General features: G+C 43.9%; 1 protein-coding gene and 1 long non-coding RNA gene across 3 annotated transcripts in view; one reads left to right on the top strand and one right to left on the bottom strand.

Moving 5' to 3' along the window:
- Positions 1–23,604, bottom strand: part of nrg3a (neuregulin 3a) — a 558,282-nt gene that overhangs the window by 70,948 nt on the left and 463,730 nt on the right. The window lies entirely within an intron of this gene.
- Positions 3,801–4,570, top strand: LOC306965526. The gene is made up of 3 exons (XR_013793034.1): positions 3,801–3,823; positions 3,948–4,046; positions 4,540–4,570. It is a non-coding gene; the product is annotated as an uncharacterized lncRNA (long non-coding RNA).

The raw sequence follows: 23,604 nt of genomic DNA, 5'->3' as shown, positions 1-23,604 counted from the left end.
TAACGTTAGTGGAGGACAAGAAGAGATTTACATTTTTACTGAGAAAACTCTTACAAACAAATATGGATTGAATTTGGCGAATGAACGTGTCATGTGATATTCCTTTCTGAATGCAAATATGTACTAATTTTATGTACAGCTTTTACAGGATTTTAGTAGGATATCCAAATGTACTGATACACAATTTGTATGGATTTAAATACTGTTTATACTTTTTGTGAATGGATTTAGTGGGACCCCAGGAAGAATAGCGACAGCATGACTGCGCTAATGGGGATCCTTTCAATAAACAAATAAATAAACAAATATGGTGCCCAGGACAGGTGCCTCTCTTAGCCCTGACTGGTGCCCAGGCACTGTGCCTCTCTTAGCCTTGACTATGGTGCCCAGGACAGGTGCCTCTCATAGCCCTGACTATGGTGCCCAGGATGCCTCTCTTAGCCCTGACTATGGTGCCCAGGATGCCTCTCTTAGCCCTGACTATGGTGCCCAGGACAGGTGCCTCTCTTAGCCCTGACTGGTGCCCAGGCACTGTGCCTCTCTTAGCCTTGACTATGGTGCCCAGGACAGGTGCCTCTCTTAGCCCTGACTACGGTGCCCAGGGCGGGTGCCTCTCTTAGCCCTGACTTTGGTGCCCAGGACAGGTGCCTCTCATAGCCTGACTATGGTGCCCAGGGTGCCTCTCTTAGCCCTGACTATGGTGCCCAGGACGGGTGCCTCTCTTAGCTCTGACTATGGTGCCCAGGACAGGTGCCTCTCTTAGCCCTGACTATGGTGCCCAGGCCGGGTACCTCTCTTAGCTCTGACTACACTGTAATAAGTGCTGCAGACCAAACTTTGGTTTGAAACATTTTAATTAGTTACTAAGTACTTATTTTTTTATAAATTTAAATTTTTGGTTGACAAATAAGTACTATATATCATTATTACAGCACCATAAAAAATACAGATTTTATTGCTTTAGGTGAAAACACTTTAAGTATTTATTTTGTCTGAGTGGTGGCCCTGTAATGACAAAACTAATATAATGTGTTGATCGAACACAAACTTGGCCCAGGGGGCGGGTTTAGGCTGACTTTCAGACCGGTTCAAGCCGGTCTGGTGCAACGTCTTCTTGGGAGCTGAGCAGCAGAAGTGCCTTCGCCATCGCGGTGGATCCAAATATTTTCCAGGTGAACGAGACAAGGTACGTGTATCCTTTACTGCAAACGGTGGTTATCTTGTTTGTCAAATTTGTCCAAAAAATTAGTTCGACATACATGCTCAAAGCTAGCATTAGCCGATGTTAACATGTTGTTGTTGGTCGCTAGAAAGAAATGGTTTGGAAAACTTTGTTGCGTTTATGTGTTATGTGTTTTAAGATACTGGTGAATGAATTTGGTTTAACATTGTAAGTGGCCGTGAAAGCTAGCGCGTTGGGGAGGAGGACTATCTGAACAGAGAGGATAATACTAAAGTCTATATACACACACACACACACACACACACATGTACGAGCCAGTGCGTCCCGAGAGGCCTTGATAAAAGCCAGGAATATTCACGCATCTCTAAAAATCAGACACGTGTAGGCGAAACGAAATTGCGCTCGGATCTAACGCACCACAACAGTGTTAGCTCAACGAGCTCAGAACCAGAGTCCCGCACAGTGTTCAGTGTTGTTTACTCTTGTCAGTGATGTAATGAACGCGTTCATATTTTGGGCGAACGTGAACTGAACGCACAGTGTTACTGCCTGATGAACGAAACCATGAACGCGTTCATTCTGGTGTCTGGTGTCATTCCCGTTCTATTTACGTCCGTTCAATATGGAGCCAGATTTCTTATATCTGTGATTTAACACCGCGGATCAGTGAATGTAAAACCCGCCGTCACAGTTTACCAGCGGTTCGTTCTAAACTCTGGCGGGTCCACGGTGTAGCTCGCGCTCGCTCCGCCCCCGCGCCCACGGCCCGACTGTGTCCAGTTTTGTGGCGCTGAACTCTGCTGTTTATGGCTCTGGCACACGCCCTTGCACACCGGTAACCAGCGGGTCCGCACGGTGCCCGCGAGTAGCCACAGAGTGAGGTCACGAAGCGAGTTTCCCTTGTGTAACGTCTGTCGCTCCAAACTCCTCTGCTCCGCGTGCGCTCATTTACATAAAGACACAATGTGGAGTTTTTTTAACTACAAATTAGCTCCTAAAACAATCTTATTCACATGATTAATTTACCAAATGAACACACATGCAATTGAATATTTGTAGCTTCATTTTCCACCAAGAATTTACCAATTAAACTAAAAAAATAAAATAAAATATGATTAGCAAAGATAACCAAAATCCACTCATAAAACAGTGACAGGCTGACATGACATAGCTGCATAACACTAAGAGAGGATAATATTTTTAAGTCATGGCTGAAGTCAACTTTCTCCAGCTCTACCAAGGTTGGCAAAAATGCATTTAAAAATGCATCAGATTGTTGCTTTATGAGCGGGGAAATATACGTCTCACCTTTTTCACCTCGATCCATTTTCATGCCTGAATAACAGCTCGCAGCAAAAAAAAAAAAAGAACTATGAACTAGTTCATTTTTGGAACTATGAACAAACTATTAATTATATACAATTATGAACTATGAACGAACTAGTTCATTTTGAAATTTGTGAACTGAACTTTGAAGTAGTTCATGTAGAAAATGAACTTTCCCAACACTGACTCTTGTTCTCCCCTCATCAAACGCACACTTTATTATCTCCAGTTCACCCTGCGTCACCGTAAAGTTGTACAAAAACATATAGTAAACGTGGTGCGGTATCAGTTCATGTTTGTGCTAACCTCAGGTAACTTCTCCCCTTTTTGTAAGATTCTAAGTGAACGTTGTTGTATGGCCTCATTCGGTAGGGGGGACTGTGCATCGATTCAAACTGTTAGGGCTGTAATATTTATCATTAGCCTAAACTTCGTTTATGATAACAATGGATAAATTCACTTGTTAAATAAGCTCTCAGAAAAAAACTCAGGGTGTGCAATAATAAGACAGGAATACAGCAGATGATGCGTAATGTAAAAAAATACTGGAAAATCTGATTATTTTGACAAATGACATTCCACTGCCATGTTTTCTAGATAATGCATTAACTTGGGGAGGGGACCTCTGTGTAGGTTCTTAGGTGTTGTCCATCGTAGACAGAGTCCCTCTAGTCCTCATCTGTACTCAGAGGTGGAGTGTCGGACGTTTCGCTCTTTGTCCCACTTAAGCTTTTTGTGCAAATGGACGAGCATATATTATCCATATGTGCATCGACTGTGTGTATATTTCTGTCTAACAGTTAATTTCTTCTGTTAACAGACTGGTGACTTACTGATACCTAAAAGACCTGACGGTGGACCAAGATATGATACAGGTCAAATTAACTTTGCTGTGCTTTTAAATATGGGTGACTTTTATAGTTTTTTTTTGTTTATTCTTTTTTTTTACATATAATTTTACAGTTCAGCTTTTTCAAGAGACAAAGAAGAAAAACAATGTGATAAATGACCTGATGTCCCAAACCTTCAGCCTACAAAGGCAAGAAGCTTTATCTGAAGGATCCAATGTTGCTACTCTACTTGATCAGTGGCCGGCCTTTTTAGATGAATCTCAGGTGTGGCTCTAAAATGTTGTTGCATTTAAGTATGTATTTACATGGTTGTGTATCAAAAATGTTTTTTTGTTCTGCAGATTTGTGAACAATTGCAGCAGCTTGCTGGCATATCTCTGGAGCCAACGTTTATCCGAGAACACAGCCAAGATGTTCTCACTATTCAACTCAAAAGGTGGCACTCGGTGAAAAGATGGTTCAGGTATATACTTTTACAATGTATGAACATTTTACACTTACAATGTGAATTATTGTGGGTCCCTGGTTTGTGGTAGGGGATAAAACATGTCTACAATAAATTTGAATGAAATTCATGTGTGTTATAGAGTCCATCTTCAAAGGTTGAAAAGAGGAGAGACGTTTTGCTGAGATGTCTCATGGCGTACATTGGGGAGAACCAGGCTGACCTCATTTGTGATGACCAGGTAACAACTTTTACAACTTTACAACTTTCAGTGTCTTGAAAGGGCTATAGGGCTGGAGGCAGGACATGATCAAGAGAAATAAGATTAAACTAAAACTAGTGATTATAAGTTTAAAAAATGTGGTCCTGCTGTGGCTTAAAGTTCAAGAACAAGAGGAATGGCACGTGAGACGATAAACTAAGGGTTATTGTGTAAATGCAGCTCCACTTGCAGATTTCTGTGATGGGATAGGTTAGGCTGTTTAATCAGCCCAACACGGTTAAGCTTGGCTGGGACATGCCTGCACTATTGTCATGAAACGCTCAGCTGATTTATCACTTTGTAAATATACAGAATGTGACAATTCTAAGTGGCACTTACAGCACCAAATGTATTTTCCAAGATTGTACTTGGTGTGAAAATTATTGAAAACCATTTATCTGAAGGTAAAAAATGTGGTCTTGAAACACTAAACAAACTGTCAACTTTAAACATTATTTGTCTCTTTAAACAGACCAACGGGTTCACTGAGGATCTCAGCGCCTCCCCAGTGATGATCTTCACGTCTCCAGAGACCTACGGGATCAGGATTGATGGCCAGCCAGTCTTGAAAGGTTTGGTCACGTTGCGTTTGAACACAGAAGATGGTGCACATACTGTAGCTGAAACACACGTTTGAGTGCTTTGACTTGCCTAACTACAAAACTAAAAAACTACAAAAACAATGCACATGTAATAGTATTGGAATTCTGACTGACCATGGCATAAAGAATTACTTAGTGTTATGGCTATTAAACAATACATTGTGATGACCTCCTAATCTGGGAAGATTGTTCAATACAGTGCATTAATTTATTCTTCTGTTCTTGGTAATAACATGTAACATGTAAATGTTTAGTATTGTGATGAACATTGGATTACATTTGTAAAAAAAAACAAAAAAAGGTTTATAGTAAAAAAAATATTCCAGTCCCTTGTTGGCTTTGATGATGGCTTCCTAGCTCAAATCACTGTTATTCGGTTGTATAGTGTGACGTCACAGCTCTACTTCTGGGTCCGTACCAGTCGGCAAATATGCAAGACAAAACTCTTCAAAACCACAAGAAATATTTCTGAAACTCAGCAGAGAGTTACTGAGCCTTCTTATTTCTCAGACTCATTAGCCAAAAATGCTACACCTACTGCTACAAAAGTAATATTAAAGTCGCTACTTCTGGGGTTAGCGTAGCTGCTGCGCCACCTCGGACATTAGCATTTTTCTGCGCTAAACCCGGATGTAGCGATTTCGGTAAATATTACTTTTATAGCAGTAGGTTCAGCATTTTTGGCTAATGGGCCTGATAAAAAGGTCTGTTCAGTAACTCTGTTGAGTTTCAGAAATATTGATTGTGGTGTTGAAGTTTTTGTGTAGTTTCTCGCACATCTGCCGGTCTATGTGGATCCGGAAGTAGAGCTGTAACGTCACTCCGCTACATCATAACCATAGCAACGCATAACAGCTTAAGCAAAATAAGAAAGGCATAGCTTGTGAAGCCAGGTGAATGAGAGAAACGCAAGCTTCCTAGCATTCTTGGGATATACTTAGCATTGCATGATTTTATTTCACTACTGTATTATATTTTATTGTTGTTGTTATTATTTTTGGTTAAGAAAAGGGCTTCATTGTTACCGAAGAAAATAGGAACTTTGCTGCTGCTTACATGTTCAAATGTGTTTGGCTTTTATTGTGTAAAAAATTGGATTTTTTTTTATTTTTGGGGGGGGGGGAATTTGATTCTCAATAAATGTTCAACGTTGCAGAAAAATAACTTTGTTTTTGGTATTACATTTAAGTTATAGTTAATTCATGGTCAATGATATAAAATGAAGATGCATTAATCACCAAAAAAATGTTTGAACACAAAGATAATAAACAAATATGGTGCCCAGGACAGGTGCCTCTCTTAGCCCTGACTGGTGCCCAGGCACTGTGCCTCTCTTAGCCTTGACTATGGTGCCCAGGACAGGTGCCTCTCATAGCCCTGACTATGGTGCCCAGGATGCCTCTCTTAGCCCTGACTATGGTGCCCAGGATGCCTCTCTTAGCCCTGACTATGGTGCCCAGGACAGGTGCCTCTCTTAGCCCTGACTGGTGCCCAGGCACTGTGCCTCTCTTAGCCTTGACTATGGTGCCCAGGACAGGTGCCTCTCTTAGCCCTGACTACGGTGCCCAGGGCGGGTGCCTCTCTTAGCCCTGACTTTGGTGCCCAGGACAGGTGCCTCTCATAGCCTGACTATGGTGCCCAGGGTGCCTCTCTTAGCCCTGACTATGGTGCCCAGGACGGGTGCCTCTCTTAGCTCTGACTATGGTGCCCAGGACAGGTGCCTCTCTTAGCCCTGACTATGGTGCCCAGGCCGGGTACCTCTCTTAGCTCTGACTATGGTTCCCAGGACAGGTGCCTTTCTTAGCCCTGATTATGGTTCCCAGGACGGGTGCCTCTCTTAGCCCTGAATATAGTTTCCAGGATGGCGTGTCCTCCCACTGTCTGGGGGCGGCTGGGGCCATTGGATACTTAGCATATGCAGCCCACACATCCAGAGGAGTGCAGTCTGTTAGTGATCTGAGAGCACACGGCTCTGCAGGCGACAGTTTCACTCTCCAAATGTGAAGAGCTGGTGGGAGGAAGGAAGACCCATGAGCCCTTTGACACTGAGGCAGTCTGTGTACACTGGAGAGTGATGGACAGATGCATGTGCTCACTCACGTGGGCATTCATACTGCTGTTTTATTATTCACATAGTACTTTCACCATTTACTTTTACATTTCGCTTTTTTGTTATTAATTCTTCTGTTGCTAATGTTGTTATAGTTAGTTATAGTTAATACAATGTCATAAAAATAATGAGTTCAAATGAGTTTCTTCAAATGGAGCCAGATCATTTGGGATTATTTGTTGTAGTCCAAACTTGATTGTAAACTGCAAACTTTCTAAAATATGATAAGATTTACTTTATTGATCTCACAATGGAGAGACTCACTTACATCAGCTTTCAAGAATCTCAGGGGGTGCAAAGAGTTTGGAATTGTGCAAAGACAGGTGATTGTAAATATAGGGGTATCTTATGAACACTGATAATAAATAGTATTGGCCAGTTCTTTCAAGCGGCAGCGTGACCCAGTTTACACTATTAGCCTCCACTAGGCTAATCGGTTAGACTTGAGTTACTAATTGAACATAACACTATGCTGCCACCGGAACACAGATGTGGTCTCTTTAGTTTTTCCATCATAACTGTGTACACAGTAGAATATAACGTGGCATAATGGATTCACTCTATTACAATGATTGAAATGGGTACGAAGCCTTTATATTAAGAGTCACCGCAAGAAAAAGTTCAATTCCAAAACACTGCCTGGTCATGATGTGACTGAAAATACCCATTGATACCCATAGAGAATTCCCATAGATGGAAGTGTAGTGAGCAGCTCTTGGCTCACACAGGGCTTATCTGACGGCAGTAATGAGCGTGCATGTAAACAGCTGCCTTTGAATCACTAATGAGACACTTTCATTTGATCAAACACATGCAAATGACCAGACAAAAATCCTGCTGTGCAACTGGAAAAGTCACACTTAAATGTCCATTATTGATCATGACAATGACTAATGACTAAAGATGATGATAAATGGTGTTCAAATTACAGAAAACAATCTGTTTAATGTCAAATGAGGTTATATTTCAGAGGCGGAACAGCAGAATGAAAGTGTATCCAGTTGGAGAACAATTGTTTTGCTGAATTCGACCACAGTGATATAGTGCTCAGTGTGGCTAATGCTACAACCTCACCCTGCCTCGCAGACAGGCTCCAAACCCCTTTATCAATAAAGCACAGCCCAACTGGCACCTCTTTGCCGAGCTGCAGGTCCACGTAGGTCCCCGGAGCTCAAAGACCACATGCACAAGGCACAAGGCAAAATAATCTCCTTGTAAAATAATTAATAACTAATTAAAACCAGACAAGCTGAAAACTCCTGCTGATGTGATGACTACACAAGTTACAGTGTGCTAAATAATGACGTTTCCATAGAGAGGATTTACTTTGAAAATCCAGATGTTGCCGGTGTTCTCCTTCCCCTTTGGTGCTAAACTGTAGCTGAAAAACGCTGTTTCATATTTTTGTCGGACAGGACTGAAGCAGCAGGCTAGGCAATGGAGGCCTTCAGAGCAGGTCAAAGCATTAACTATAATAGAAAACTATTTACACCGGAGTGTGGAGTGGAGCGAACTGGAGTACATGGAATCTGTCTGTAAATTGCAAGTCGTACTCAGTAGTGCTCCCACATAATATGTTTGTTCACACACTGACACACTGACTGCTTTAAGAAGTCTGTCACAGTTCCACGTGACTACAGGCCCATAGTCTGAAAGAACAAAGATTAATCTAAATCATTCAGAGATTCAGAGCACACACGGGTTTGTGCAGATAAAGGCACAATATGGACGGTTTCTGCCAGACAAACACATCAGATTAAGAGAACAGCTGCTACAAAGCAGCAGACAGGTATTTGAAGCTGCTGGTGCCTCTGGAGTCTCCCGGACATCAAGGTGTAGGCTGCAGTTGTGCATAAACCTTCTGTCCGGCCTCCCCTAAACTGTTCATTGAAGCTGAAGGTGAGTTTTGTGATGCATAATGGCTGCCCTTCGCCACCTATGTCTGCTGTGGAAATGCAGTTTATGCCATGGTCACTTGACTCAATCGCTGGTAGAGCGGTGAGTCTGGCGTCCAAGCAACTATTTAGCACTTGTCTTGATAAATGAACTCTTCTGCGTGTTACCTGCTGTGTATAAAATGTGTCTGCTGCTTGTTCTGTTCCCGAGTGTTGTTCTGTCCCAGTCAGTCTGTGCTTATTCATGTATCACACTGTAACATGAGTCGGTTCCTCTTAATATCCCTGTCATTGTAGTATATAGCTCTATGATCCATTCCGCTGCAGAGTTGAACTGACAGCTGTCTGCACGGACACTTATAGCTCAGTGCGTCATTGAATTTGATAGACCATATTAAGATAATGCATTTGCCCTTCTCCCTGAATACACCGGGGAGTAAAAAATGAAAATAGCATTATACGAAGTGTGAATAGACTGTGAACTGGCGCTCTCTGAGTCATGCAGCTGCCCGTGTCACACTCAAGCGGTGCTGCAGCTTTCAACTCCATCATTTTGGTGTTTTTGAATTTATTCTGGAAATAATTGGCCTGAGCCTTGCAGGTGCGCCGTTTGTAAGATGAACACACAGAAACAAAGGTTTTTCTTATTGTTTAAGATGTTGAGACATTCAAAAGAATCTTAGAAGGGAAGTACAGCATATATTTAAAGGGAAAGAGGCAGAGAGCTCACAGGATGTCCACAGTAGCAGAGTGAGTATGTACTGCATGTATATTGTTTAAAATAAGTCCTCCTGGATAAAACAACCGTATTGCAGTGATTGCCTATTTTTATCTGGCAGTTGTAATAGCCAATTAAAAAATGCCACAGTGGAAATGTCTGACTTGTCCTCCCTCCTCCCATCACCTGGTGATCTCTGACCCCCCCCCCCCCCTCCCCCCGTCCTCAACGCTCCCATCACACAGAGAAACCATCCATCAGCAATGGCCACTGTCACGCAGCTGCAACACCACCGCACACTTGACTTTGCAGATCACCTTGTCACTCACAAACACACCAATGCAGCTGCTATTTGGCTGCACTGTCATATGGATCATTTATTCTAAGTATAGCTGTTGCTTGCAGTTATGCAATAATGTGAAATATTGCTTATTAAAAGGTGCAAATCAAATCCCGGCTGGATATTGCATTAGCGGTAATGGCAGCACAAGATGATTATCTAAGAAAGAGCAGGTGCCTGCACACTGACTGCTAGTGTCGCACGCATCTGTTTAGAGACAGGACGCAGAAACGAACGCAGGAAAAGAGCTCGGAGGACTCACATAAGGCTGGATGGAGGTTTTGGACCGCGGTATAACAGTGTGATCTAATTTGGTCATTTATATTTTCACCATGGGGTGAAATTAATGACAAGGCTTTGTAAGACAAAGCTCCATTTTCTACATCCTGCCAGACACTCTGACCATCAGCACCGGAGTCCCTCAGTGCTGTGTACTTTCTCCCTAGCTCTTCTCCCTATACATGAGCTGCTGACCTCCAGATGTCAGACCGTAAAACTGAACTCTCCTCCATCACCGTGTTCCATCCTCTCCTCCTCCATCACCGTGTGGTCCATCCTCTCCTCCATCACCATGTGGTCCATCCTCTCCTCCATCACCGTGTGGTCTATCCTCTTCTCCATCACTGTGTGGTCCATCCTCTTGTCCTCCATCACCATGTGGACAATCCTCTTCTCCATCACTGTGTGGTCCATCCTCTCGTCCTCCATCACCGTGTGGACAATCCTCTTCTCCATCACTGTGTGGTCCATCCTCTCGTCCTCCATCACCGTGTGGTCCATCCTCTCCTCCATCACCATGTGGTCCATCCTCTCCTCCATCACCGTGTGGTCCATCCTCTCCTCCATCACCTTGTGGTCCATCCTCTCCTCCATCACCCTGTGGTCCATCCTCTCCTCCATCACCCTTGTGGTCCATCCTCTCCTCCATCACCCTGTGGTCCATCCTCTCCTCTATCACCGTGAGGTCCATCCTCTCCTCCATCACCGTGTGGTCCATCCTCATCTCCATCACTGTGTGGTGATGGATGGAAACTGCCTTCCATTTGCACATACTTTCCTCACTTCCTTTACTCCTGGCCCTGACCAACAGCATCAGAACTTAGATCTAAAGATCTTTTCGATACTTTCATTTCTTTGATCCTGGTAGAACCTAAATTTCTTTTCCGATACCAGACTGGCCCTATACATGCATATGTACTGTATATAATATCCACACTTACATCTCTCGTTGTATTGTATATTTGAAAAGCCACCAAATCCCATTGTTTTTGTTTTGTTGGTACATGTATATTTTATATATTAAATGTATATCTCTATTGTTTACCGTAGTCTTTTTTTCACTCCCAAATATAAATATGTTTTAACAGGTTCTGCTTTTCCTCACAAATATAACACTCATTCTCTTCATTTTTGACCGTTTTTTTTAACAATAAAAATAGCCCCTGCATGCTCAGATTCACCTCTGCTCAAAGTCGATTCCGTCATACTGTCACTGTTGACTGTGGCTGCATAAAATACTAATACACTGATGTTATGGACAACATGTCCCTCCTGCTCTGGTAGACGTAAAAAAATAAATGTATGTTCTGTACTGCTGTCACAACTGGACAGATTTCCATCAGTTAAAATAAACCTTTATTCCTTGGAAACAACCTCTGGCCATCTTTTCAGTGCCATCACAAAGCCTCAGTAATTACCGCCTGTGTTTGATATGATGTATTATTGACTCAAAGTGTCCCAGGGTCCTCTGATGTGACAGATCATCTGCTGTTGTGGTGAAAAGGTTAATAAGATGATTAAGAATGTAGACGACACTTCTGAGAGAGACCTTCCCCAAAACGGATAGAACAGCTTATCCTGACCCAGTGCTCCATGCATCATCCCTCATTCACACACAAGGCCACGCCGTGGCGACTTCATTATCTCCCACGCCAAACGGTGATTTCCTCCACAGAGACCCCCCACGGAATCCTGCAGCTAATCCATCCGTCAATGCGTGGCCAAAGACGAAGCTGCTGCAGCCTGACGGTAAAAAGGGGAGTATATAAATCCAGTCTTCTGATGCGGTTTTGCTGGGAGGAAGCATGTGTACGGAGGACACCGGAGACTGAAAGATCACAGGACAGAGGCACGGAAATCCCAGCTGCTTTTGGGATTGGGTTGCACCACAACCACCGGATAAAATCAAATTGTTGTAATCTTTACGAACGTGTGGCGCGAGACCCATAATATACAGGTATATGATACACAGGACCTTTTCTGTCTTTAAAATCACCATGTGCACCTTTTGAATGTTGGTAAGGCGCTATATAAATAGATAATGATTGATTGATTGATTGATTGATTGATTGATTGATTGATTGATTGATTGATTGATTGATTGATTGATTGATTGATTGATTGATTGATTGATTGATGATGTTTGATGCATGTGAAAACACTCGACTCAAAATTAATCTGGGACAAAACCAGCTGGATCCTGAAAAAAACATTAACGTTAAGAATATAAGGCAAATCGGAAACCGTTTCCCAAAGCCCTATAGCCCACCGACAGGCTCTCAGGATGGATTGGATGAAGTGTCACCTCAGTGATGCTCTCTCAAGTTGAATAATTACTTTTGGCAAAATGTAAACAAAATGTAAATAAAGCCACTGAGCAAAAGTGCCGTCAGAGATTTCCTTTTCCTTGGCTTTCACCAATGTCTTGTGTTTTGTTTTGACTACATTAACTACACCCAACAGCAGATCTTATACACCAACTTCCAACTTGATCTGGTGCTGTATTTTATTTGGCTGGAGTTTGGCTTCTTTTTGTTCATTCATTTAAATGCACTTGGAAGTCGAGTTACGCAATGTATTGACTAATATATTCCCCTATTTTATGTAAGTAATATGTGCCCAGTCAGTTCTCACCTCTCTCTGCTGCTCATGACAATAGGGCTCATTTACATCTCATTTAGTTAAGCCATACTCGCTCCCCCCATAAAGCACAGGGGGGAGAAAAGGCAAAAAGCAAGAAAAATGTGCCATCAAAGAAAAAAAAATAGGTTTGCAAACAGGTAATATATAGATAAATATCTCTTGCATAAATCCACTTCCCATAGAGCCGACCTCTACAGCAACTAGCAACACAATGACAACTAGCAACATTATCCCAACACACGCACATTTGACCAGAGGGAAAGAAGAACACACACGGTCACACAAACAAATCCAACCCACTGAACACACCACGTTAGCTTACAGCACAACAATGGGCTCATCAAAAAGCAAACCGACACCTTGGCTCAGCGGCCACCAGCCAAAATACACAAACTTTCACTCACCCGTCTGAAGTAGCCTTTGCCTGCCTTCTGCTCAGCAAACTCGGTCACTATTGTGATCAAATCCAGTTTCCTCACTTAGTTATTTTCATAACACATCCTTCTGTCTTAAAACACGCTCTAAAGGGGGAAACGTAATGGTCAGCAGGGGGCGTTGTGCATGCTAACAGCCAGGGCATCATCAGTCGCACTGGAAAAGTTAGCCTGGAAAAGTAACAGCAGCCGTCCTCCGTGAGACACACGGGGAAGTGTTGCATAATCATGAAGCCACGCCCCCACGGCGTGCACTACTTCTCCGACTTTTTCACCCTGAGATTTCATGCTTTTAAATATACCAATACTGTTATCTAAAACATGGTGAGGCTTCTTCGTGAGCTCAACTAAAGAATTTTCATAAAAGCGAAAATCACCAATTTTTCCCAAAAATATATTCTTTCTCGATTGGTGGGAAACTGAGTCCCACCAATCGTCTCTGGTCATGAGAGAGTCTGGGTTCAAGCTCCTGGAATGATGGCCTTGTCTGGACAATTTCCAACACCATTAAAAAAATTAAAAGAACAAAAAAGAACACACGCATATAACCATCCAAAGATCTTGATATTAGCACAAAGTCGTTAGTAGTAGTCATCTCCAGAAGTTCTCCGACGACTCCGCCATCGTGGGCTGTGTGTCTAAGGGGAACGACCTGGAGTACCGGTCAGTCATCATAGACTTTGTGGACTGGTGTGAGCGCAACCACCTGTGCTTGAACATCAGTAAGACGAAGGAGATGGTGATCGACTTCACGAGGAAGCCACTGCCGTACACACCGCTGAACATCCAGGGGGAGGACATTGAGGAGGTGGACAGTTTCAAGTACCTGGGTGTTCACCTCAACAATAAACTGGACTGGTCCCACAACACCAACGCCCTGTACAAGAAGGGCCAAAGTCGCCTCCACCTTCTGAGGAGACTGAGGTCGTTCGGAGTGAGCAGGCCTCTGCTCAGGACTTTTTATGACTCTGTGGTGGCCTCTGCTCTCCACTACGCTGCAATGTGCTGGGCCCCGGGCAGCACAGAGCGGGACAAGAACAGACTGAACAAGCTGGTCAGGAGGGCCAGCTCCGTCCTGGGCTGCCCCCTGGACTCTGTGGAGGAGGTGAGGGACAGGAGGGTGTTAGCCAAGCTCACCTCCATCATGGACAACACCTCCCACCCACTGCACGGGACTGTAGAAGAGCTGTGCAGCTCTCTCAGTGGCAGACTGAGACACCCTCAGTGCAGGACGGAGCGCTACCGCAAAGCCTTCATCCCCACTGCTGTCAGACTGTACAATAAGACTGTGAAGTAACGCCGACTGTAACAAGTGAATTTCTCCTTTGTGAGATGAATAAAGGTTTATCTTATCTTATCTTATCTTAAAGCGACGATATTAAAAGGAGTTCCATCTTCAACCGGGGCAGCAGCAAGACATTTTTGTGTTCTAAACAAAAATGTTTGATGGTGCCCCTATTAATGAAGTTGAAAATGGGAAGATTTAATCACGTGATACCGACTGACGAATGAGGAGCAAGTTACGGCATAATAGCGTAAACAAACTAAAAGCTGGTTCTGGCTGAATATCCACTGCCTTCCTTTTTCACTTGAGCACAGGCACCACAGGACACTACATGTCACTACACTGGTCAGCTCCCTCTTCCTCCTGCGCAGCTCCCTCCACGCCACAACAGTCTTTCACTATCTTCTGGAAAGAGCATAGCAGGCAAATATATTCTGACTTATTCTCCAATGACCGAACATTATAGTCAGAACAGTTGTAGGAATAGAGGCTTGTGTGGCTTAGCTGCGAGTCTTGCCCGGGTACCTCCTCATTTGTCCTTTTTTTGTTCCTCTTGTGACGCCTCCACTGTGCTGCAAGTGCGGGAGAAATGTGTAGGTCTCAAATGTCTTTAGCTCATAAGCTAGCTGGGTCCTTCATGGCTAGTACTGACTCTGCAGCACAAAGTCCACTGAACAAAATGTACAAAAGCATCCAGCAGAACAATGTGGAGAAGAAAACTGAAACTATAAAAAGGAAAAGAACGCAGCTGTACCGAGAGAGAGGGAAGTAGCTGCTTGTTTTCCAGAATCTGGAGTTTGAACAGAGGAGTCTAGACTGTTCCTGTTCATCTTCAGTTTGATTCGGTCACACCGAGCCAGTCGGGGTCAGACGAGGGATTATACAATGTTCTGCACAAAATCATTTCCATTTCAATGAAAACAAACTGTCTGAATGGTCTGACCCTTTTCCCTTTCCCCCAGTCAGTCCTCCTTCAAAGCCCTGCTGTGATCTGCCAATATCGGAGACCCTGGATAAGACCTGCCCGTGCGTGATAATGAAATCCATCCAGGTGCGCTTGATTTGCATTCCAGGACCGCCAGCCTCTGTCTGAAGATTATGCATTTGCTGACAGCCACGAAGGGGATCATTTCCGAGGCCACTGCTTACTAGTGTGGAAAATCACTGCTCCGAATTCCGCATCGAGCAGCAAAATAAACACAGCGCCATCAATCCATTACTTTCCTTTGTGCAGATCTTTTTATACCCCCCCCACTTTCTTCCCCCCTCTCGCAGATCAGAGATAGAGGTATCATTTTTCGTAACCAGTGCAAACATCCAATATTTCTTTTTTTCCCTCTGCATAATGCGCCTTTGGAGCAGATCTGATTCGGGAGATGGCTCTATCCACTCTGCCGGAGTCTCGCGGACATCTCTCTCTGCCATCGTTCCCAAAATAAATAAAGGCGCGTCGGCTGCGTGCACTGGCGAGGACGCGTACGGTCTGATGCATGAGAGATAAGTGCGGCGGCAGTGCCACAAAAAGTCCCTTTCAAGACAAGAATCACATGTGAGTGGCAGTTAGCGGCTCTTTGATGCTTGATTAGAAGGACTTGGGGAGATCTGAGCAGCCTGCATTAGGAGCACACACAGTTCCCTGATCATGTGGGAGTTCAAGACTTCCGCTTTCATGGTACAAGACAACATTTGTCCACTAATACTGTGACTAAACAAAAATCCTTTATGTTCCCGTTTGACGGGAGATTGAATTTTAAAGCCAGTTCCAGTTCATTATGGGGAAATGCTCACGGTAGGACAGAGGGTCTATATGCTTATGGTGTCTTAAAGGTTGAGCGGTGGTGCATAAAGCATGCACAAACGGATTATTGACCTGCGAGGTGCTCCTGACCGTAGTGCAGTGGCTCACTGCCGTTACAGCATTGACATTTACCGAATATCCACACAAAAGCCACCAAGACCAGTGATTTGTATCATTTTCGCTTTATGTCACTTGTTGGGCCATTTTGTGCGGCTTTTTGACAGACGATGTAAAGATAGTACATGAAATGACCTATGTAGAAATCACACTATTCAACCTAAACATATGCTCAGGCTATGTCCTCCACTGTTGACTATATGTATTCAGGGGGCGTGCTGGGACTGGGACCTCATTTCAGTCTGCGCCACAGCGAAACCTGCTGTAGCTTTTTCTCTCTCTCGAGACACAAACATTGTTTAGCTCACGATGGGTGAATATAGATTTTAGTTTGACCTGTGAGCCTGTAATGCTTAAAGGAACTAGACAGAGTTTAAAAATGTTAAAACTAAAAAACTCACAAAGGTGTTACTTTGGGTCTGAAGTGCCGTCATGCACGAGCTTATAGGAATAGTTCACAGTTCTTCCATACTGAGATATATTCTTACCTGAGTTTAGACAAGTTGATACGTCCCTGTCTGGTCTTTGTGTCCGTGGAAGAGCTTGGTCGCTTCCAACTTCACCCCGTTTGGAGCTAGGAATACATTGGGAGAAGCCGAATGCTAAAAACATGTTTGGTCTTTTTGCGTGACTGAGGGCATGCGTGAAGACCAGACAGGTACACATGAACTCATCTAATATAGAGACTGCAGTTACCGTAAGACCTGAGGTGGCAGTAGTTAGTATAAATTGACCAACTTGCATCTAGCCCCTTTAAGGAAGAACACAAGGCAGTGCGACGCAAAGGAGGAAATGTATGTCAGCGGTGCTCCGTCACCTCCTCTTGAGACGCCCTCTCACAAGTGGCGAAGGTGCATAGCGCGGAGCGCGGAAAATCTCAATTTGCTAGAGGGCACAAGATCTGGCTCTTTGTGCCCAAAGAACAAGATCCGCTGATGACCTGAACATGCTGAATGACCAGGCTATTCCATCAGTGGGTTTCTTCTTCTTGGATGGCACGGGGCATATTCCAGTATGACAATACTTAATATAAAGCATGACCTGAAGGCAGTACACATGCTTCCATTTCAATATGAACTATAAAAACACAAATACTAATCGAGATTCGATCATAAAAAAAGTGTCATGGCAGTGCAATTAAAACTTTGACTTTGTGTTTTTTTTTTCAAAGGGCCATTAAACTATAAATCAGATTTACTTGTTTTTGTTAGAATTAATTAAAGGATTTATGCCCAAAAAATACTGATAGCAGTTGAAAAAAGTGGCGTGCTACGCCGCTAGCACCACAGGGTATTTGAACACACAAGAGTGTATCTTCCACTTCTTCCAATGTATAAATAAATTAATACCCCATCCCCACAACCCCACAGATATTTCAAATACACTCGCATTCATCCTGGCCTATTTAGTGGTAGGGGAAACCGGAGTGCCCGGAGGAAACCTACGCAGACACGGGGAGAACATGCAAACTCCACACAGAAAGGCCCCGTCCAGGTGGGAATCGAACCCTGCACCTTCTAGCTGTGAAGCACAAGTGCTAACCACTGCGCTAACATGCTGCCATCCATGCTGAAAGTAGCAGAGCCTATCAATGATTACATGGACACTTGGAAACTCTCAAAGCGCGCGAGCAAACAAGTCTTTCCTCAGAGATCATCAATACACAACAAGAACACACAACCACGAGATAAACGCCTCCAACACAAGAACAGCCCATTCTGGACATCCTCTTCATCAACTCCTCCTACAAAGCCGTCTGCAGACCTGTCTTAATCATTCATTTCAAAGTGCAACGCCTCCAAAACTTTCACCATGAATGATCTTTCAACACACTTCATGCAGCAAATGGACAAAGTACAAGTGTTCACGGTTCTGTTCATTACTTTTATGGACAGAATTTCTAGGCGCAGCCAGGGGCCGGAGGGTGTCCGGTTTGGGAGCCTCAGAGTCTCATCTCTGCTGTTTGCGGACGATGTTGTTCTGATGGCTTCAACGAACCAGGACCTTCAGCACGCACTGGGGCGGTTTGCAGCCGAGTGTGTAGCGGCCGGGATGAGGATCAGCACCTCCAAATCCGAGGCCATGGTTCTCCACCGGAAAAAGGTGGCTTCCCCTCTGCAGGTCGGTGGGGAGTCCTTGCCTCAAGTGGAGGAGTTCAAGTATCTCGGGGTCTTGTTCACGAGTGAGGGACGGATGGAGCGTGAGATCGATAGACGGATCGGTGCGGCGTCAGCAGTGATGCGGTCGCTGTATCGGTCTGTCGTGGTGAAGAGGGAGCTGAGTCGGGGGGCAAAGCTCTCGATTTACCGATCGATCTACGTTCCCACCCTCACCTATGGTCATGAGATTTGGGTAATGACCGAAAGGACAAGATCGCGAATACAAGCGGCCGAAATGAGTTTCCTTCGCAGGGTGGCTGGGCGCACCCTCCGAGATCGGGTGAGGAGCTCAGTTACCCGGGAGGAGCTCAGAGTAGAGTCGCTGCTCCTTCACGTCGAAAGGAGCCAGCTGAGGTGGCTCGGGCATCTGTTTCGGATGCCTCCTGGTCGCCTCCCGCGGGAGGTGTTCCAGGCATGTCCTAGTGGGACAAGGCCTCGTGGAAGGCCCAGGACACGGTGGTGGGACTATGTCTCCGAGCTGGCCTGGTGTCGCCTCGGGGTCCCCCCAGAACACCTGGAGGAGGTGTGTGTGGATCGGGAAGTTTGGGCATCTCTGTTGAGACTGCTGCCCCCGCGACCCGGCCCCGGATAAAGCGGAAGAAAATGGATGGATGGATGGACAAGTGTTCACTTTGCTGGGAGCCAGATCTCACCAGCCTGGCCCTCGGGAAAATTGCAAAAAAAGCATTTTCTGTGTCTTGCTGAACAATGGCCACACATTTATATTTGCCAGCCTTTCTGCGGCAGTTTATTTGTTCTTGTGACACAGCGACACAGTGTGCTGGTTAACTAATCACTCTCCAAGTTTGGAGGCCCTACGTGATGGCTCATTTTCCATATGTAAAAGAATAAGTGATCTAAAACAGCTGCAAATGCCAAGACATGAATCCCTCACACATATTATTCCGTTATCCTCGTGAGCAGACGCAGCCACACCCGTAGTCATATTAATGCATGCGTTCAGTGTTTTGTGAAGATGTTCAATTATGCATGTGTGATAATGGGCTGTCTGAAGTATGCATTTGTCTCTCCTGTGTTGTTCAATGGGCTGTTCCTCTCTATGAGATTACCTGTAAATAATTGCTCTGTTGTGGATGGGAAAGGTTAATGAAGTCATTTAACACACAGCCGCAGACTCGCTTCTGCGAGGCCATCCGCACGTCCAGGCTTTAAGCTTTGGTGGCTCATACCAACATGGGCCGACATGTAGAGGACATGACTGAACGGATTAGGGCCCGACCAACATGGATTTTTGGGGTCCAATACCGATATGAAGGGGCCTGGCCGAAAGCCGATATAAAGTTGTGCTCAACGGATACATACTCTGGCAGAATTTCATCATAGGTCTTGTTGATTACAAAAAGTGCCCCATACCTACTGTGAAATATGGAGGTGGTTCTCTGATGCACTGGCTCCAGCAGAATAAAGTGAAGGTTCCGTTAGTGTCCATCTTAATCTCCTGACCTCAATGTAATTGAACCACTGTGAGGAGATCTCAAACGTGCAGTTCATGCAAGACAGCCAGGAACTTACAGGAACTGGAGGCTTTTGGCCAAGAAGAATGGGCAGCTTTACCATCAGAAAAAATAAAGAACCTCATCCACAACTGCCACAAAAGACTCCAAGCTGTCACTGATGCTAAAGGGGAAATACACAGTGCTAAAAACTGGGGTATGCAAACTTTTGATCAGGGTCATTTTTTATTATTTTCTGTTTTCATTATGATATAAAAAGAGCTCAGAAGAACTCAGTTGTTTGACTTGGCTTCACACAACCACTAACTATGAGTGACAAAAAATATTTTATAAAATATCTTTATTCTTTGAAAAATAGTCCAAACATCCACACTTTTGAGGACTACTATATAGGAAGATATTTTAAGTCATTCATTTTAATGTCATTTTTTAACCTCTCAATTGTATTATTATTGTGGAGGTTTCTATCATCGAAATATAAAGAAATGTCTCTATTAGAGGTCGACCAATGTGGGACTTTCCAAAGCCGAGGTCAATATGCATCACTGATATTTCTTTTTTAAATGTCTCTTCTACAATCCTGTATATGAAGCTGCTAAACATGTTGAACTGAGACAGCAGGGGGCGCTGTATATTCATGTTTAGTAGGTACTTCAAAATCAGTAGATTCCAAAACATAAAAGTCTCTGTCTGTTATGATTCTGAAACTATACACTAAAGTCTACAACATAAAATATATAAAATAGGTGCACAAACTTGTGACTGATTTTCACCGTGATGTTTCTCTGCTCCCCTGAGGTAAAAGCTCTGAGATCCTGTTTCAGCGTCAGCTTTTATCCTCAGGCATGAGGCTCATCAACATTAGCCTAAAGGAGAGCTGAGGTGTTGCATCGATGCTTTTATCGGTAGATTAGTTTTCTTTTTCAGTGACGGAGCGCCAGGCAAAACTCGTTTCATTGCTTTTGGTGCGTTGTACTTGCATGTGATAAATAAACTTGAACTTGAAATGTCACCTGTGTTCTCGCCGGCTTTATTCCACCTCCTGCCGCTGTTACTGTTCTACTTTAATATGTACCAGCGGAATGACAAATCTGTGCCACTCCTGCATCATGACTGAATCTGAACTGTTGTTTTTCATTCAAATGTGGCCATTAAAAAGCATTACATTTGACTTGCTTCTGCCTGTATGGACCCTGAATAATGGTCAATAATTCAGTCAGGACAGTAGAGAGCAGCACAACAATTTTAAGAACGTGGACCAAACACTGTCACACAAGAACAATACGTTTAATGCTAGTATATAGAAGTATGAATATGAATCTGAGGTTCTGACTGTGGTTTCTTGTGTATTTAAATGTAAATGAAGTGATCTGCAACTGACAATCAAAAGGCCCATTAACCATACGTCATTTCTTTACTTATTTAAAGGTGCATTATGCAACTTTTTATGGGGAAATACAAGTAAATATTAGTGCCTATTTGAGTTTTCAGTGATCTAGCGGCTGTATGGGTGGTAACATGGTGCCTTTACTTTCCATCCTCTAGGGTGTTCCAGGACCAATTGGTTTTCAGGGTTTCTGCTGATGGATCTGTCCCCATGTTTATGTATACATTCCATCTTGAAAACTTACCAGAAACCCTAAAAAACCTGAAGTAAAATTGGTCCTGGATTGCCACAGAGGCCACTGAGATGGAGAGCAAAGGGTTTGGCTTTTGTGTTACTAAAGTACTTATATTGGTCATGGAAGTTTTAACCCTACACAATTGATACTGTTTCCCCAACTGTAAGGCCCTGTTTTGGAATGTGTTTTGGATGTGAGCAGAAATAACAGTTTTGAATGGCTTTGTGTGCAAGGACCTGCTGAGACTGAACCTGTGAGTCAAAGAGGGCTCAGACAGTGGTGGCAGGAAGCTTAACAATGTTTGTACAATATGGAAAACCTGAGTAGGACTTTCAAAAACATGCATTGCACCATGTGCAAAACAACAACAAAAAACAAGAGGCTTTTCAGTGCAAGCAATCATTGTTTTCATTTTTTACATATATAATAATATGTAAAAAAGCAAGCTGCTATAACGAGACCAGTGACATTAATGGCTGCTGACTTAAAAAGCAGAGAGCAAGCAGCTTTTTTGTCCCCAATTTTTAGGGTTTTGGTCATTTTGGTCTCTTAACATGATGGGCCAGATCTTGTGGTGGCGCACGGGGCGGCGCAGGCTCTTGGCGAATTATTTTCCGAGTGGCGGCGCTATATGTGCCATTCGCCTCCGCCACCTGTGAGGGGGCGTCACAAGAGGAGGTGACTGCACTGATGGAAACAGGCTGACATTCACTTCCTCGTTTACATTGCGCTGTCTTGCGTTCTTTCTTAAAGGAATAGGCCACCATTTTTACATACTGAGATATGTTCTTACCTCACTTTAGACGTGTTAATATATCCCCGTCTGGTCTTTTTCCGTGCGCTCTGTCACGCACACGGAGCACATACAAAACGTCCGCGCAGTAACTCCTAAAGACTTCCCCCGCTCACTTCCGTCAATAACCTTTAGGAGTTACTGCGCGGACGTTTTGCTCCTCGTATCATTACGCCTCACAATATAGTCCCCCTTTTTATTTGCTTATAAAATCGACATGCTACATTTCTGTGTAAATATACTTTGCATGAAAACACTTCACGTAACTTTATTTAAATAGGCAACACGTGGAAGAGCTTGGTAGCTTCTATCGTGAGCTTTTTCGGAGCTATCTGACATATGGGAGAGGCTGCGTATGTGCTCCGTGTGCGTGACAGAGCGCACGGAAAAAGACGGGGATATATTAACACGTCTAAGGTTATGTAAGAACATTTCTTAGTATGTAAAAACGGTGGCCTATTCCTTTAAGCCTTAGGCTCTCACAGGTCAAACTAAAAACTATATTTACCCCATCGTGAGCTAAACGATGTTCACGTCTCGAGAGAAAAAGAGCTACAGCGTCCGCTGTGGCGCGGATCGGCCCGCGCTTGGCGTGAACGCGAAGCAAAACAAAAGCACATGTTCACCCCACACAACCACTCTCCTGGACGCGGAGTCGTTCTGGTTGGAGGAAAATGTGTGTCTCCACCCACTTAAATGCGCTAAGTCTGGAGTGGCAAGATCACAAAGTGCGCTCCTACTGAGCGCAAAATGTCACGCTATCGTCTCCGTTTTGATGCACAAGATCGGGCCCGATATGTTAAGATGCACTTTTACCTGGAAATATTTAATCTTCACAATAACTTGTATAACACGTTGAGTGCTGCGCGGTTTTTGAGATTTAGCTGTAGAGAGCCAACAATCCAGACCATTTTCATGATATTTGCAGCGCCACAGCATATTCTATGTTATAGCCATGGCCACATGCTCGTTTGAAAGGTGAGACTCTAAGCTCTCCGTAGGTGAAAACCCTTTAATTCTGCCTCGGTTCCTGAAAAATCCTAAGCTAAACAGAGGCTAGGTTTTTTCTAGATTCGGACATAATTAGTGTTTAATGAAACTCTGTCCTTTCTGATTGACTCCTCTCTCCTCTCTGGATGGACCCTAACGTTATGTGAAGAGGCAAATGTATAAATATATTTGTTTCAAGTCAATCTTCAACGACAACATTGTTGACAAGTATTGAAGCACTGCGTGTTATCGATCGCCCTTTTAGCCCGTGTGCATT

This window comes from Gobius niger (genome assembly GCF_951799975.1).
Source record: "Gobius niger genome assembly, chromosome: 7".
NCBI lineage: Eukaryota > Metazoa > Chordata > Actinopteri > Gobiiformes > Gobiidae > Gobius > Gobius niger.
The sequence above is the reverse complement of the archived record's forward strand: the minus strand, read 5'-3'. Positions and strand labels throughout refer to the sequence as shown.